Raw genomic sequence first — 17232 nt, forward strand, 5'->3', positions numbered from 1 at the left:
AATATAAATTGGTGCAGCCTTTTAGGGAAAGCAATTTCACCATATCTTTCAAAAATTTAATTGTACAATTCTAGGACAGAGCAATTCATTCCTCTTCCAGGAATTTCCCCAGAAACAGTCATGTTCACAAAAACACATGTTCAGTACAGCACCCTGTATAATAGCCCAAATTGGAAACTACCCACAAACTACCCAAACTGAAAACTATTCCTTACACAGAGGAATGGTTAAGTAAATTTTACAAGTATATGATGATGTACTAGGCATGAATTAAAAGAATGAATTAGGATTATATGTACAGACCTGGAATGATGCCCATTATATCTTGATAAGTAAAAAGAAAGGAAGGTATAATATGTAGTATAACCCCTAACTGAATATATATACAATATATATAATACATATATTATATATATATACATATATATTATATATATATATATATATATGAGTCCAGTCAGAGATGGAAACCACATCTGTAATTTAATTTGAAAGGGAAAATTTAATTGGAAGAATGATTAACCAGTTAAAGAAGGTTAACTGCTCAAGGTAAAATATCTCTAGAGCTGAGGGCGAGTACCCAAGGAAGGAAGAGATTTGGAAGATTTCTACCCAAGACCCCAAGTTTGGGAATCAGAACTGGTAAAAGAAGGGACTTCCCTGGGAGTCCAGGGGTTAAGACTCCATGCTTCCACTGTAGGGGGCATGGGTTTGATCCCTGGTCGGGGGACTAAGATCCTGCATGCAGAGGGGCAAACAAACAAACAAAAAAAGAACTGGTTGAAGATGTGGCTGAGTCCACAGACGATAGAGAAGTTCCCGAGGGGGATCAGGGGCCAGAGCTCGTCTGCAGTTGGCAAGCGGGGCTGGTGAGCAGGGGGCTGCCCACTGGGGCCGATACAGCTCTCGGCAGAGGGCCCCATGAGGAGCAGCCCCAACCAGGAAGAGAAACCTCTCCCTCTGCTCTCGCTCACCCTGGTCCTCCAGTGCCCTCTACCTACAAAGCCTAAGAGCGTGCCAGCTGGCAAAAGAGATATTTTACACGCTATAGCTACAGTGTCACCACGCCAGACTAAGAAGACGAGATTTGAGCTGAGAGGCAATACATTGATTGACTCTGGCATGGTATACTGACCCTGCTTCTGTAAACGAAATGGTATATATGGCATATATAATGGCATAGCATCTATGGAATGTGCATAGATGCTATAACAATGTTTGTTCACACTTATTATGTATTTACTCAGCATGCCAGGAACTGTTCTAAATATTTTGCAAGTATTTCATTTTCATAATCACCCTCAAGTGCAGGAGTTGTTAATATCTCTACTCTATGAATGAGGAAACTGAAGCACTGAGCTGTTAAATAATTTGCCCAAGGTCACACAGCTAGCAAGTAGCAGAGCAAGAGTCACGATGGCTTTACAAACATACAAAAGAGACTGAAAGAATCAAGATGTTAACAGTGGTGACCTCTCAAGGTGGCATCGAAGAGGCCATAGGAGAGGTTTTCACTTTTTTTTTTTGGCCACGTGCACGGCTTGTGGGATCTCAGTTCCCCCACCAGGGATGGAACCCGGCGCCCGCAGTGAAAGCGCGGAGTCCTAACCACTGGACCGCCAGGGAATTCCTGGTTTTCATGTTTTTATCGGTGCTTTAAATAAATAAATAAGTACAGTGATAAAACTACTGCTTTTTATTTTGTTTTTGTATCTGTGGGAGGGTTTTTTTGGGGGGGGATGTTGTATTTTTCAAAGAAGTAACTAAAATAATTGATAAATGACAACTCTCGGTGCCAGGCAGTAAGAAACAAGTGAACCAGCAGAACTGCAAGCAGCGTGGGAGGGAGGGGGTGGCAGTGGCCTGAGGGAAGGATGGGAAGAGGTTGAGTCACCATGAGCTCTGGTTTCTGGTTCCCATTGTGTATGGTGTGATCTGTGACTGGTTATCCGTGCTGAGCTTCCTGCCTGCCCTCCTGATCCCAAGAGCTTCAGAGCGTAGGTGACTGTGGCTGCCTGAGGGAATTAGCATTTATGGAGCTCTTGTAAGAGAACACCCGTAAGCTCGACTCCCCAGGTAGTCATTTTTTACCTCCATTTCCCTCGTGAAAAGACCAAGACTCAGGGGAGCAAAGGAAGGTGCACAGGTCCTCGGCGAGAAGCAGAGCTGAACGCAGCTCTGCCTAGTTCCAGAGTCCAAGCTCACCCAGCTGCTTTCTATATGTATAGTAAAAGACTAGGCTTCTTTCCCCAACTGCCTGCTTCTGGAAGGCTGACCCTGGTGGCTGACATAGCAACTTTAGATCCTTCCCCAGAGACTGAGGGCTGCAGGTCAAGTTGTCAGTAGAGGGAGAGTCAGGCCGGAGGTGCTGACATTGGCTTTCAACGCACCATCCCCCTCCTTCCTTCTAGGAGCAGCCCCTGGTCAAGCCCATTATATCTTGATAAGTCCACGTTCAGGCTGTGTGGGGTTGGGCTGGGGCAGACTGTGCGCAGCTGGCCACTTGAACTTTGGGAGCGTTGACATGAGCCTGGAATTTCCAGAGGAAACTGTGGGGGATGAGACGTGGTGGAGGCCGCTGCTGTGCTCAGTCCAGACATGGAGACACTGACTAGAGTCGGTGCCGAAGGGAACCCACCCACCCACTAATAACTAGAGTGGTTATTAGTCCACTCTAGTTACCAGCCTGCTGTGTATGCATGGTGGAGGGTGGCATTTAGCCAAGTTCTTGTAGGAACTGGTCCCCTGCAGCGTGGGGCCCAACAACAGAAGAGGGACCACCAATAATGCTGGGTGGTGCATAGTCATTATGCATTAAACACCAGTGGATTGCACAGTGAAAAGTTATCCTCTTTATAATTCTCTTACATCATCAGGAAAAAATCCACTGTTACAGCCAATGTATCTATTATGTCTCAAAATATGCTCCTTTCCCTTTTTGACCAAGGAGAGAGTAGGCAATAGTATCTAGCTAGAGCTTAGTAAACAGTGTTACATTTTCATTCTATTTATTTTTACAGCTCATTTTCTGTAGCAAATGTAATGTTTTTCCATTTATGGTAGTGACGTAAAAGTTCCTTTTTTTTTTAGATTTATTTATTTAGGCCATGCCACTTGGCATGTGGGATCTTACTTACCTGACCGGGATCAAACCTGTGCCCCCTGCATTGGGAGTGTGGAGTCTCAACCACTGGACTGCCAAGGAAGTCTCCCAATTTCCTTTTTAATAACACTTATTTGTCAATTTTTATTTAAATAAAGAAAGGGAACCAGTTAAAAATTAGATAAATAAAAGAACAAGTAAATGGGAAATATGAAAAACATTGTTGAAGTCATTCAGGAATGACTGAAGTGGGCAACTTGGTGCCTGCCATTCATGATGAAGCCAGGTTGCTCTGAGAGGAAGCACCTAAATGGCCCAGCTGATGATTCAGCTGTGGAAGCCCAGAATCTTTAGGGGAAAGTTCTGGAATGAGCCTTGGTTAGAGATCAGTGATTTTAGGATAATATCAAGGAGTTCTTATTTTATTCTTTTTGGCCGCACTGCACAGCACGTGGGAGTCTTAGTTCACCCCACCAGGGGTCAAACCCATGCCCCCTTCAGTGGAAGCACAGAGTCTTAACCACTGGACCACCAGGGAAGTCCCAAGGAGTTCTTTTATATCTGAGTCTCACTGCACATGTTCTTTTTCAGTCTGGGAGACTGTGAAGTGTGGGAACAGAACAGACTACCAACAATTGACAGGAAGTCTGGCTGATCTAGTTGAGTGCAAAGAAGTGGCTGGTAGGTAGCCAAGGAGGCATTTGTTTACCAGTGGGAGACCCCAAAGTCCCCACTTTACTGGTCCTTTTCCCCATGGTACCACTTGGGACATTTAAAGCTGTTTCTTCTGGTATAATTCTACATTTACATCTAGCATGCTTATACTTCTATCTCTTAATTAATCAACTTTGTCATATAGGTCAAGATCATTGTGTTATTTGAATCTCCTATAGCTCTACTGCTTTTTCTCTCTGTCTTGTCAGTTACTGAGAGAGGTGCATAAATATCACATACGATGACTGTGGATTGTCTACTTCTCATTTTAGTTCTGATCACTTTTGCTTTGTGTTTACTTGTTTGATGTTAGTATAATACTATCCTGATATCTTCAGTGTTTCAGTGTCTTTACACTTGAACTGTCTGTTGTAAGCAGTGTATTGTCAGTTTTGTTTTGGTTTTTTTGTTTGTTTGTTTTTGTTTTGTTTTGTTTTACAAAATCCAGTCCCATAAGTCTTTTCTTAAAATTAGAATTTTAGTCCATCTTTGTTTAATGTAATTATTTATATAATTATTTAAATAATGTATATAATTTTTATAATTTATATGTAGTTTTATAGTTTTACTTGTGTCTAATCCATAAACTTTTTTTGCTTATATCCATGTACAAGAGCTATAAGCATAAAGCATTTATATGTAGCTTTATGTTTATATATACTTAAATAACATTATAATAAGTGAAATAAAATTTGGAAAAAATACAGAAGCAATACAAAACAAAGAAGAAGAATGGTGTGACATGATTTTTTCAATGAAAGAATAAATTGAGCTGAACAAGTGTCAGTTATTTCTACCCTCCGCTTAAATCTTCATAGCCTTTGACTTTCTTCATCAGATTCCTAACCATTTGGAGTCTTTTCAATGTGTCTCAGTTTCTTTTCTCTGGTAGGATCATTTTCTCTATCTTTATGAAAACATCCAGCAAGGTCTAGGAGGAAAAACAGAAAATCAGGAGACCAGAAATGTCATATTTTTTTAAGTGAAACTTTTAATTGAAATATTATACAAATACTGAGGAATGCACAAGAATTATAAATGTACAGCTTAGATCATTTTCATTTTTAGACAGTTTTTTTTTTTTACTTCCTTTTTTCTTTTCCAAACCAAGGGTTTCACTACTTTAAAAAAAAAAAAAAGTTTCAGGGCTTCCCTGGTGGCGCAGTGGTTGAGAATCTGCCTGCCAATGCAGGGGACACGGGTTCGAGCCCTGGTCTGGGAAGATCCCACATGCTGTGGAACAACTAGGCCCGTGAGCCACAACTACTGAACCTGCGCGTCTGGAGCTTGTGCTCCGCAACAAGAGAGGTCACGACAGTGAGAGGCCCACACACCGCGATGAAGAGTGGCCCCTGCTCGCCGCAACTAGAGAAAGCCCTCGCACAGAAACGCAGACCCAACACAGCCAAAAATAATTAATTAATTAATTAATTAATTTAAAAAATAATAAGTTTCAGGCGTACAGCATTATAATTCAACAACTGTATACACTACAAAGTGACCACCACCACAAGTCTAGTTGCCATCCATCTCCCTACAGTTGACCCCTTTCATCTATTTCACCCACCCCCTGATCGCCCTCCCTTCCAGTAACCACTAATCAGTTCACTGTATCTATGAATTTGTTTTTGTTTCATTTTGTTTGTTCATTTGTTTTGTTTTTGTTTTTTTTGCTTGTTTTAGATTCCACCTATGAGTGAAATCACATGGTATTTGTCTTTCTTTGTATGACTTATTTCACTTAGCATAATACCTTCAAGGTCCATGCATTTTGTTGCAAAAGGCAGGATTTCATTTTTTTTATATGGCTGAGTAGTATTCCATTTTCTTTACTTATCCATTGATGATAGGTTGCTTCCATACCTTGGGTATTGTAAATAAAGCCACAATGAACATATGGGTGTATACATCTTTTTAAATTAATGTTTTCTTGTTCTTTGGATAAATACCCAGAAGTGGAATAGCTGGGTCATATGGTAGTTCTATTCTTAACCTTTTGAGACATCTCCATATTCTTTTCCATAGTGGCTGCACCAAGTTATAGTCCCACTACTGGTGTACAAAGATTCCCTTTCCTCCATATCCTCTTCAACATTTGTTATTTCTTGTCTTTTTGATCAGAGGCATTCTGACTGTTGTGAAGAGCTATCTCATTGTGGTTTTGATTTGCATTTCTCTAATAATTAGTGATGTTGAATATCTTTTCTTGTGTCTGTTTGTCATCTGTATGTCTTCTTTGGAAAAATGTCTATCTAGAGCCTCTGCCCATTCTTCAGTAGGGTTGTTTTGCTGTTGTTGAGTTGTATGAGTTCTTTATATAGTATTGATATTACCTCCTTATCAGACAGAAGATTTACAGATATCTTCTCCTATTCAGTAGGTTGCCTTTTCATTTTGATGAGGTTTCCTTTGCTGTGCAGAATTTTTAGTTTGATTCTGGTCTTTTCTTTCTCTCTTCTCCTTCTGGGACCCATACAACATGAGTGTTATTCTGCTTGATGTTGTCCCAACAGTCCTTAAAGGTTTTTTTTTTTCTTTTGGCTGTGCCTCGTGGGATCTCAGTTCCCCAACCAGGGATCGAACCCGAGCCCTTGGCATTGAAGGCACAGAGTCCTAACAACTGGACCGCCAGGGAATTTCCAAAGGTATCCTCACTTTATAAAATTCCTTTTTTGTTTTGCTGATCTGAGTGAGTTCCATTGCTTTGTCTTCCAGCTCACTGATTCATTCTCCTACCTCACCCAGCCTGCTGTTGAACCCCTCAACACTTGTCATTGACGGTCTTTTTGATTATAGTCATCCTAATGGATGTGTATTTTCCAGTTCAGTTATAACTTCCATTTAGTACTTTCTTACACATCCTATCTCTTTGTTGAAGTTCTCACTGTGTTCATCCGTTATTCTCCCGAGTTTGGTGAACATTTGGATGGCAGGTGCACCACATGCCAGCCAGGTAGAAGTTAACCAGGAGGAGCCATCATGAACCAAGCCCCTGGGTGGTCCAAGAGGTCTTTATACCCGGGCCCCCATTGGGCTGGTGGAGGTAATGGCTCCTCCAGCAAGATGCCTGGTAGGCAGAGGAGCATTCCTGAGACCTTTTCAAGGAGTTGTGAGAGCCCAGCTGGGCAAGGTTTATCCATTCCAGTGTGTCTCCTGCTTGCCCACTCCTGTATCTCTATTTTACTATGGATGATCTTGAGTCACTCCCACCCAGGAATTTGAGGCCTCTGCTCAGCCCCACAACAAGACTGGGATTTCTGGTCTCAAGATTACTTCACGGCCATGGATCATACACTTAGTATCCACCAATGCCCAATAACAGGCCAACAGTTGTCCCTCAAAAGATGTGTACATTCCTGCTGACTCCAGGAGCTTATGTGTCCAAAAGCCCAACAGGCACCTATGACCTATGGCACTGTCCTTCTGCCGTAGGCTCCAATTTGCAAACAGGGAGATTGCTGAGACTTGTAACTCAAATGGCAGATGTGGTTCTGTGTGGCCCAGGGGAAGGACGGCCTGGGTGGCCCATTGGAGGGTTTCCAGGGCATCCTGTTTGTCGGAAGTCTCACTCACACGTAGTGACCTTTCTGTTAAACTAATAGGTGGGTGCTGTCAAGATCCCACAGGGGGAATGTGAGCAAGTGAGTAGCTGAATAGTCCCACAAGTCACTGGGCCTTCTTTCTATTTGTTGGGGGCAGAGAGGACCAAAAGCTTGGTAATTGTCTCCTCTGAAATGAGAAGCCACGCCCCTTCCCAGATTATGGTCAGGGATTTCAGTTAGGTATTAGGACTCTGTGATGTGTCTGTGTTCATAGCCTAGTTGCGTTGCTGCATGCGGACCAACAGAGGGTCCAGTCCTTGCTGGGTTGTGCCCTGGTCTGAGCCCACCAGGAGGAGGCATTAACAGCCTCCAGGAGCAGAGCTTTTCCCCAGTAAGGATCCACCTGATGGCAGATAGCCCAGGAACTTAGGTTGCCTTGTGGAAGGATGTTAAAGCTATGTTGTAACCCATTTCACATAGAGAAAAACTGATCGTGATGATCGAGTGAGAAAGATGCTGAAAAAGGCATTTGCAATGTGAACTGTCACATATCAAGTTCCCTCAGCTTGAGCAATAGCGTCTGTGATAGTCACAGTGTCAGGTACCACCAGCACAAGGGCAGCAGCACAGCGTTGAGCCCCCTGTAATCAATGGTAGGTTTCCAGGCACCCGAAGTTTTGTGCACTAGGCAAACAGGACTGCTGAATAGACTCTCACACAGCACTTTGGCTTCCTTGGGCTCAGCAGTGAGGGCAGTTATTTCCTTTTCTTCGCTAGGCAGCTGATACTGTTTTGGGGGTACAATAGCACTAAGCACTTGTAGTCAGGCAGGTTCAAGGTCTTCCACGTGCCCCAGTAAGATGACCCTAACTGCAGCAGTTCCCATCAGAGGTAGAGGGTGAAGGTGATTGGGGGTCCACATAGACAAATCATCAATACCATGAACACATTCAGTGGTGGGGGCCATAATAAGTGAGGTTTACAGGGACTTGAAGGGATCTATCCATAGTCAGGTTTGGGCAAAGGTCCTGGTAAGGGAGGTGGCCTCAGCCCCCAAACCAGAGCACGTTGTCTGTTCGGTGCTCATCTTGGTGCCAGGGGTTGGAAGACCACAGTCACTGGTGCATCAATATCTAGAAAGGCCCAAGACGTGCAATACTTCCCCCTCCACTGAAATTTAACCTCAGCATCTTGCCTCTCATCCCCACTGGGGACAGAGAGACCTCAGCCTAACCCCCAGTCTTGTTTACTTTTGAAAGCTGAGAGGTCTGGGTAAAAGTGTCTGGGGCTCTCTGATTTATCTCTAGCTCATCAGGAGGGGGTGAAAAGAATACCACCTGCAGGGGCTTCCCTGGTGGCGCAGTGGTTTAGAGTCCGCCTGCCGATGCAGGGCACACGGGTTCGTGCCCCGGTCCGGGAAGATCCCACATGCCGCGGAGTGGCTGGGCCCGTGAGCCATGGCCGCTGAACCTGCACATCCGGAGCCTGTGCTCCACAACGGGAGAGGCCACAGCAGTGAGAGGCCCGCGTACCGCAAAAAACAAAAAACAAACAACAAAAACAGGCTGTCCTCACCATGCGCTGGGCAGGGACCAGCTCCCTCATGCCCCGCTGAACTGCAACGCCTCCAGATTTTCCAGCTTCCCCAGGACTAAAGACCAGGTACATTATTCATTTCGATGTAAATAATCACACAGGCGTATAGCTCAAGATGGAGGCAAGAAACTGGTTAGAGCAAGTAAATTAATATTGATCCTGGTGGCGCAGTGGTTGAGAGTCCGCCTGCCGATGCAGGGGACACGGGTTCGTGCCCCGGTCTGGGAAGATCCCACATGCCGCAGAGCGGTTGGGCCCGTGAGCCATGGCCGCTGAGCCTGCGCGTCCGGAGCCTGTGCTCCGCAACGGGAGAGGCCACAACAGTGAGAGGCCCGCGTACCGCAAAAAAAAAAAAAAAAAAAAAAAAAAAAAAAAAATTGATCCTAGAAGATCACAAAAGGAATTTAACCAACTTCAGGTTCACAATTCACTTACTGATTATTCATCTTCCTTTTTAAAAAGATCTAAGACTGGGAGAGCCTAGGATCAATACCTTACAAATGGCACATCAAAGCCCTGAGACTCCCCCATTCCTCCTCAGTATGGCCCCCTGGATGCCTGCGGTGGGTCATCCACTTCTGCCAGGCTGGGGGCTGGGGGATGGAAGTAAACTCTCAAGTGAGACAATCTTGGGATCCTGTGTTGGCCGTGCAGTTTGTCAGCTGATTGACACTGAACTTAGTTTCCTCATCTGTACAATGTGTCTAATAATTCGTAGCCATCTTACAGATATTGTGAGCTTACGTAACACAGTGGTAGTGAATATTTACTGAGAACTGTCAAAGGTCCAGGCGTTCCTTTAGGTGGTCAGTCTGTTTTACCTCCTGCAATTCTGCTCAGGTAGGAATTCCAGAGCTGGGGCCTGAAGACTGGTATTTTTTTTAAACCTGCTCAGTTAACCCTCAGATCAGTCAAGTTGAGAACCATGGGTGTGTATTAATGTTCAGACACTGATTAACCTCCCAGGGTCTTAGAGAGGCACACAAAACTCATTCTGCCACTCACTAGCTGAAGGTACTTGTCCAAGTCTTTCGCCTCTCCAAACCTCAGTTTTGTCACTCAAATGGGAGCATCCACTTCTGAGAATTGTTCAGAAGGTGAAATGAGCCAGTTTGGGTGGCTGTGCCTTGCACACACAATGTTTATTAAATATTAGCTGGTGCCATTAGGCGGACTCCTTTTTCATAGGTGACCTTGTGACCTCTGTGCATAGGTCATTATCTTAGTTTAAATTTACTGCTCTTCCATCCACATGGTTCATTTCAAATTCTAAATGCTGGGGAAAGGGAGATAGTGTGTTACGGTGGAAAAATCCTTGTTTTTGGTCCAACAGGACTTAGTTCGAATTTGGGTATTCATTTGAGCCTCTGTTTCCTCATCCATGAAATGGGAGAACAATCCTCTACTTTGCTGGGGGAATTAGAGATAATTGATGTAAAGGTACAACATATAGGTATTGTATTATTTTTGGTGTTTTTGTTATAAAATGTACAAGGTGTAACAACAAAAAGGCAGAAAACCTTAAAAAAAATCCAAACAGGAAACGGAGGCAGAGGGTGGGAAGGGGATGGAAGATGAAGAAAAGCTGAGGAGGTTTGGGGGCTCAAGGTCCTGGGGGACAGATCTCCGCATTACCACCACTCCAGGCCCGGCACTGGACAGGTATGGGTCACTAAGGCACAGCACTGGCCAGGGACTGTTATCCTTGCTTAGGGCTGGGCCAGACCCACATCCCTTTTTGTGCAGGATCTCCCCACATCTCAGCAAGAGATCTGCTTCGACCCAAGAAGAGCTCTTGCCAGATGATATGGGGGGCTGGTCCATGGCTTCAGTGCTGAGATTTGGGCCGCAGAATAGAGGAATAATTCCTCTCCCCAGACCCCCTTCAAGGAAGAATGGCATTTTTACTTGCCACAGAAAGTCTCAAATCTGTCTTTAAAAAGTATAGGCCTTATATACACTAAATGTAGTGAGTATACAGCTTCCTGGTTTTTAGTTTGCATATTGATGAATTGTCTATCATCTCCCACTTTTGAATGTTTGGAAATTGGGCATCGGTTCCTTTAAATAAGAAACATTTTCTGTTCGAGTGAATCACTTCTGTTTTCCAGTTTTCAAAGTCAGTTTTATTCTCTAGTTCTCTCTGTTCAGGAATTTTCTTTCTCTCTTACTGAAGACCAGGTTTTGCCCTTCTACCGGAGGGTAATGGTTTCACAGGTTCTCTTTCTTTTATCTCGCGATGTTTCAAAGCCCTGCTGAATTCGCTAGTAAATTCTGAATGTGGAGAGGAGAGAAACAGGAAGTGAGTCTGCTGGGACAGGCAGAAAAGCCTGGCTGAGTGATCCGAAAGTAAAAGAAAACTTCTTCCGGGAGGCCTTTCCAACCCCACCTCCCTCCTCCCCCTCCCCCTTGCCTCGTTTACAGGGATTTTTCTCCGGTTGTAAGAACCTGCCTCAGTAATTGGAACGTGTGAAGTTAGGCAGTCTAGGGGGCTTGGCATCGGGAGCTTGGTGACTGTGATGTTGCCAGGGTGGACCAGGTGAGTGGCTGGTGCAAAAGTGGCTTCTGGAGACCACGTTGCCCACTCAAGGGGCAGATCAGACCTGCGGAGTGGACTCACCTCTGGGTCCTGCTAGGGGCCCAGATCTTGGACTGGGTTTCTCTCTGAACCACAACCACTGACTTTGCTCCTTTTTAACTCTGAGGAATCTCCAGTTACTCTGCTGCCCCAAATATAGACACGCCGTCTCTCTCCTGCTGGATTACTTTGGAAATTCTACAAGACTTTATTCACCTACTTATGTTTAAATTATTTTCCGTTTGGCCTGGGGCAGAGGGTTAAGTTAATCACCCTGTCAGATCCCTATTCCCTGTAGCCCTTGGTCTCTAAGGCTTACGGGGCCCTTCTACCCTGCCCTGTTCTAGGTACTTTCTTTGATTTCCCCACTCCCACCCTATCTCCTATCCTCCCAAAGACGACCCTCTAAATCTTTTGATACATATCCTTGAATTGTTCTGTATCTTTGCAAAATGTGTCCTTGTTTTGTGGGTGTACGCTACTTTTTAAACTGTGCGATCAGGAACAAGAAAGTAATTTCTCTGTACCTCTGTTTCCTCATCATTAAATGGGATTAACACTCCCTCATGAGGTGGCTGTGAAGATTTAAGTTGATAATAACAGCATGAGCCACTTAGAACAGTGACTGGCACTACTAAGTACCCAGTAAGTATTAGCAATTATTATTATGTATTAGTATTATTTGTATTGTATTTTGCTTGTTCCGTTTCTGACTTTTTTTGTTTTTCAAGTAAGCACTGTACTTTAAGTTCGATGTAATTTGCCAGGTCCCACTTTGTAACCACTACTTATTATTCCATGATGGACAGTCTCCCAATCCTATATAAGGACTATAGGAGAACTTGCCCACCAATCTTTAGCCTGATCCAGCTTGCAAACCTTTGCCATTCTGATAGGTCCAAAGTAGGGAGCCCGTTTCTTTATTTTGGCACTTTCCAGCTTACTCATGAGTCTGAGCGTCATTCGTACACTTTGGCCATCTGAGTATCCCTGTCAAGGAACCCTGTGTCCATATCCATTGCCATTCTCCAGGGTTTCTTTTCCTCGTTGATTTGCAGGAAACCTTTGTATGTTCTAGATACTGCTACTCCTGTGGCACATCCTTGGGAACGGGCATGAAATATTCCGTCTCTGCCTTTGTGAAGCTCACAGCCTCGGACAGGAACCAGCCATAAAACAGTGGGATGAAAGCTGAGTGTATGCTCAGGAAGCCGCAAGAAAGAGTCAGGGAGCGCCTCCTGGGCTAGGATTTAGCCGTTAATAGGATTTCATTCTGTTACTGTGCTCTCACTCAGAGTTCTCGGGGCAGAGGCGCGGTAGCAAAGGGCACGATGGGACCACGGTGCCCTTCCTTAGCCCTCTTCAGGTGGAGGGGCACTTTCAGACATCTCATTAATCCTCTCAGCTGTGAGCTCTGCCCTCTGAAAGCTTATATTCCATTTGCGGAAAGAAAAAAGGCAGTTTCAAAGAAGAGAGGTGTTTGATTTTTTTTTTCTCTCTCTAGTTTTATTATCAGAAAACATTTCAACTGACTGAAAGCAAAAAGGCAGGGCTAATGTGTACTTTGTTCTCCAGGGCCCAGTCCACGGTGAGGGCCCCAGGATTTGTCTTTTTGGTGAGCTCCACTGGGCCTTTTGGGAGGAAGGACTATGATTCTAGAGTTTTCTGGGCTGTTGAGGGTGGGGTCTTGTGGCCTCGGGGTCATGGAAGTGATCGTGTATGTGAGTGTAGATGGGGAAACCAAGAGAGTTTCTGTGAGGGTCAGCAGACCCTCTGAGAGCTGTGGTGAGGACCCTGCAGTTTACATATCTCAAGACCACTCAGGAGTGCTCAGTGAATATTATTGAAGGAAACCATTAAAGGCTTCATAATGAGCCCCTAAAAATCTGTAAATTCCAGCAATATGAAAAGAAAGGGTTCTTAGCTATCATCCAGTTCAAACTTTCTCCTGTTGGAATGTGGTAGAGAGGCCCCGAAGAGAAACTGACCCGTCCAAAGTCACACAGCCAGAGCCAAAGCTCAGGTGGCCAGGGTCCCCTCCCGGCACCTGCCTCCTCTTCCACAGGCTCCCTCTTAGAGATCTAGACGGGGGTGCTGCCTGGAGGCCGGCCTACCTCACTAGTGACTCAGGAGTTTCGAAAACAGGAAGTAAGTGAGCTGTGCTGTTGGTTCTTCATTTGACTTCATTCTTTTCTTAGATGTGCCGGGAGAGAGAGGCCTGTGAAGCGGCTGCCGCTGTGAGGGTTCTGGGACTTGGCTGTGGTAAGGTTGGATGGGCTTTTAGAGAGGAAGGTTTTTGATTCTAGACTTTTCTAGGCTACTGAGGGTGGGATCTGGTGGCCTCGGGGCTCATGGGGTGGTCCTTGTATATGACTGTAGATGCGGAAACCAGGAGAGTTAGCAGTGCTTCCCAGGGCCGTAGTGAGGGCCCACGGGTCCCAGATCTCCAGCTTCGGTTGATGCATTCCTGATTTTTTGGGGGGAATACTCCAAGTTCAGTTATTTGTACAGAGGCCTCATCCTTATGGTGAGTTCTCAAGGAATAGAAACCAAAACTCAACTCTCAACTGACTTTGCTGCTATAGCTTACCAATCTGCCGACACTCAGACCACCAATATAAACACACATGTACACATAAACAGACACACACGTAAACAGAAACAGTGCTAAGAACTCAATTATTTATTTATTTATTTATTTTTGAGACATTAAAAGGGCACAGGACAGTACCGGGAATAACATAATGGCAAGCATAGACTGATAATCAGTACTTGTGGGGTTAAGCATTTATAGGTGGAGTTATAAATTTCTTCAGTTTGGTTGGCTCTGAGTTTTGTCGTGATTTGAACACCTTTCCTGGGCTGTGAGATAGCCCTGGCTGGGACCCTGCAGCCCTCGGAGGGTGTTTGTGTGCAGGGTGGACATCTGGCAGGTTCTGGGGGAACCCCAATTTGGGGTGGCCATCCTGGACTGGAGGTAGTAGTCACCCTATTGCTTAGGGGTTTGGGCCTGAGAGCGGCTTTCCAGTACTCTCAAGCTTTGAACGAGGTAACGGATTTTTGTCTCAGAAGAGTAATGCAAATTTTGGGTTTATTTTCTCCAGCTTTGAGGTAGTTTTCCATATCACCAAAAGAGCTAAGATGTTGCTAGAATGTCGCTAGAAGGATTGTTTGTGATTAGATGAGATTTATTTGCAATTTAATTGTGGCACAAAAGGCAGTGCTAATTTGGGACTCTGGGATGAGGTGCTGAGGTCTAAATCCAGGCTCCAGCATGTACCGGCTTGGTTTGTAAGGTTCTGACCCTCTCTTTGCTTTTGTAGATTTGTTAAGAATTCTTGTTTCTGTGTTTTGGGGGTTTCTTTAGTCTTTTAAAATTTTAAGTAATTCATAATCTTTAAAAATATTTTGATTATGTGTCTTTCTTCATTAAATTCCTTCACTGGCTTCCAACTGGAATCAGAATAAATTCTAAATCTTTGCAGGGTCTGTCATTGAGACCCTTGAGTGAGATGCTCAAACCTGGGCCTGATGCCTCTCACTAGCTTACTTTTGAACTGATTTGTGTGTGTGTGTGTGTGGTACGTGGGCCTCTCACTGTCGTGGCCTCTCCTGTTGCAGAGCACAGGCTCCGACCTGCAGGCTCAGCAGCCATGGCTCACGGGTCCAGCTGCTCCGCGGCATGTGAGATCTTCCCGGACCGGGACACGAACCCGTGTCCCCTGCATTGGCAGGCGGACTCTCAACCACTGCGCCACCAGGGAAGCCCCTGAACTGATTTTTCACAATAGTAAAATGAGGATGATAATAGCAATTTCTTCAGAGGATTGCAGTAAGTGAGACAAGAAAAATATTTTTATGTTTATATGGTTATATGTTATAAACACACATCATAATATAAAAATTCATATCAAAATACTTTGGGGCACACATTTATTATAAAAATGTTAGATATACTTATATACCATATAATACAAATATATTTATATGGATTTATTATTGTTATATAATTGGAAATAAAAGAAAAATTCGGGAGGGCTTTCCATTTCTACCCCTCTCTTCCACCTTGTATGCAATATAAACCAATATATTCAAATTTATATTCGAATTTATATATTCAGCATATGTATATGCATACACATTATATATGTATATATATGTGAACATGTGAATAAAATGGGAAAAAAACGCACCAAATTTGACCCCAAAATTACTTCTAAGTTTTTCTAAGTGATTTTTTTCTAAGCGATTTTTATTTTTCTTTTAGAAGTTCTCTAAGGAATAAATGTTACTTTTACTATTTTAGGATGAGAAAAATACAACAATGAATATTCTCCTGAAAATATTACTCTAACAAAGTTTCTAGCATATGAGCACATGCAGTTAAACCCAGGGCCCATAAAAAAAGAAGTTCCGGGGCTTCCCTGGTGGCACAGTGGTTGAGAGTCCGCCTGCCGTTGCAGGGGACACGGGTTCGTGCCCCGGTCCGGGAAGATCCCACATGCCGCGGAGCAGCTGGGCCCGTGAGCCATGGCCGCTGAGCCTGCACATCCGGAGCCTGTGCTCCACAACGGGAGAGGCCACAACAGTGAGAGGCCCGCGTACCGCAAAAAAAAAAAAGAAAAAAAGAAGTACCTCTTGGTCCCTGTTCCTATAGAGCCAGAACCTAGAGGTGGCCCGTTGTTAACGGTATAAAATCTAGAGCAGGTAACAGTGCTTCCCAGGCACTACGATCAAAGAGGTGTGTGACCTAAACAAACAAAGACAATATTATACCACAATGTGTTCTGGAAAAAGCTGGGTCAGAAAAGAAGCCTTGCCAGCACTTTCCCTACTAAGTGTCCATTTTAATATGATGCAAAAATAATTTAGAAAGCATTGTCAGGCTATTGCAAAGATAATGAAACGAGTGAGGTGAACTGGCCATAGAGGACAGGAGCCCATCATGTTATATCCAAATTCACGTCATCCTTGCCTTGGATTCGAATTTTTTTTATACTGTCAGAAAATGCTATTGAATATGTAACAAAAGCCTTAAAAATCTTTATTCCTTTTGTCTCAGTAATCCTATTTCTAGGAAATTATTCTAATAAAATAATCAGAGGTATACATGGAGATTTGCATTTTAAGATCATCCTAAATGTAATCAGAGACTGGTTAGATAAATTCTTGCCCATTCATATGATTAGATGCCTTACAGATTTAAAAATCCATGCTGTAGAAGAAAAAATAAAGACATCAAGATGTACTTATAATATTATCAGTGGAAAAGTCCACGTATACCTCAGAAATATGGTGTTTAAATATGAGGGAAAATATATATGCGTAAAATATTCGGTAGGAAGGACAGTAAGATTATTAGGCATTTATCTTTGTTTTTTATTTTACTTTAATTTTTTAAAAGTTGATTTACAGTGTTGTGTTAATTTCTGCTGTACAGCAAAGTGATTCAGTAATACATATATATACATTCTTTTTTTAATATTCTCTTCCATTATGGTTTGTCATAGGATACTGAATATAGGTCTCCATGCTATACATAAACGCTTACATCTGTTAACCCAACCTCTGACTACATCCCTGCCCCAACCCCCTCCCCCTTGGCAACCACAGGTCTGTTTCTGTTTCAGATAGGTTCATTTATGTCATATTTTAGATTCCACATATAAGTGATATCATATGGTATTTGTCATTCTCTT

General features: G+C 43.7%; 1 protein-coding gene across 3 annotated transcripts in view; it reads left to right on the forward strand.

Moving 5' to 3' along the window:
• Window positions 1-11282: 11282 nt before the first annotated feature.
• Window positions 11283-17232, forward strand: part of CASP8 (caspase 8) — a 32299-nt gene continuing 26349 nt past the window's right edge. Inside the window, exons 1-2 of one of the 3 annotated variants that reach the window (XM_081241915.1) lie at window positions 12162-12178; window positions 13732-13795. The gene's annotated coding sequence lies outside the window, so the exon portion shown is untranslated. Of the gene's footprint in view, window positions 11495-11933; window positions 12179-13731; window positions 13796-17232 lie in introns of those variants that run through there. The other 2 variants (XM_081241916.1, XM_081241918.1) reach the window with 2 other exon arrangements.

The sequence above is a fragment of the Mesoplodon bidens genome (genome assembly GCF_964165515.1).
Source record: "Mesoplodon bidens genome assembly, chromosome: 8".
NCBI lineage: Eukaryota > Metazoa > Chordata > Mammalia > Artiodactyla > Ziphiidae > Mesoplodon > Mesoplodon bidens.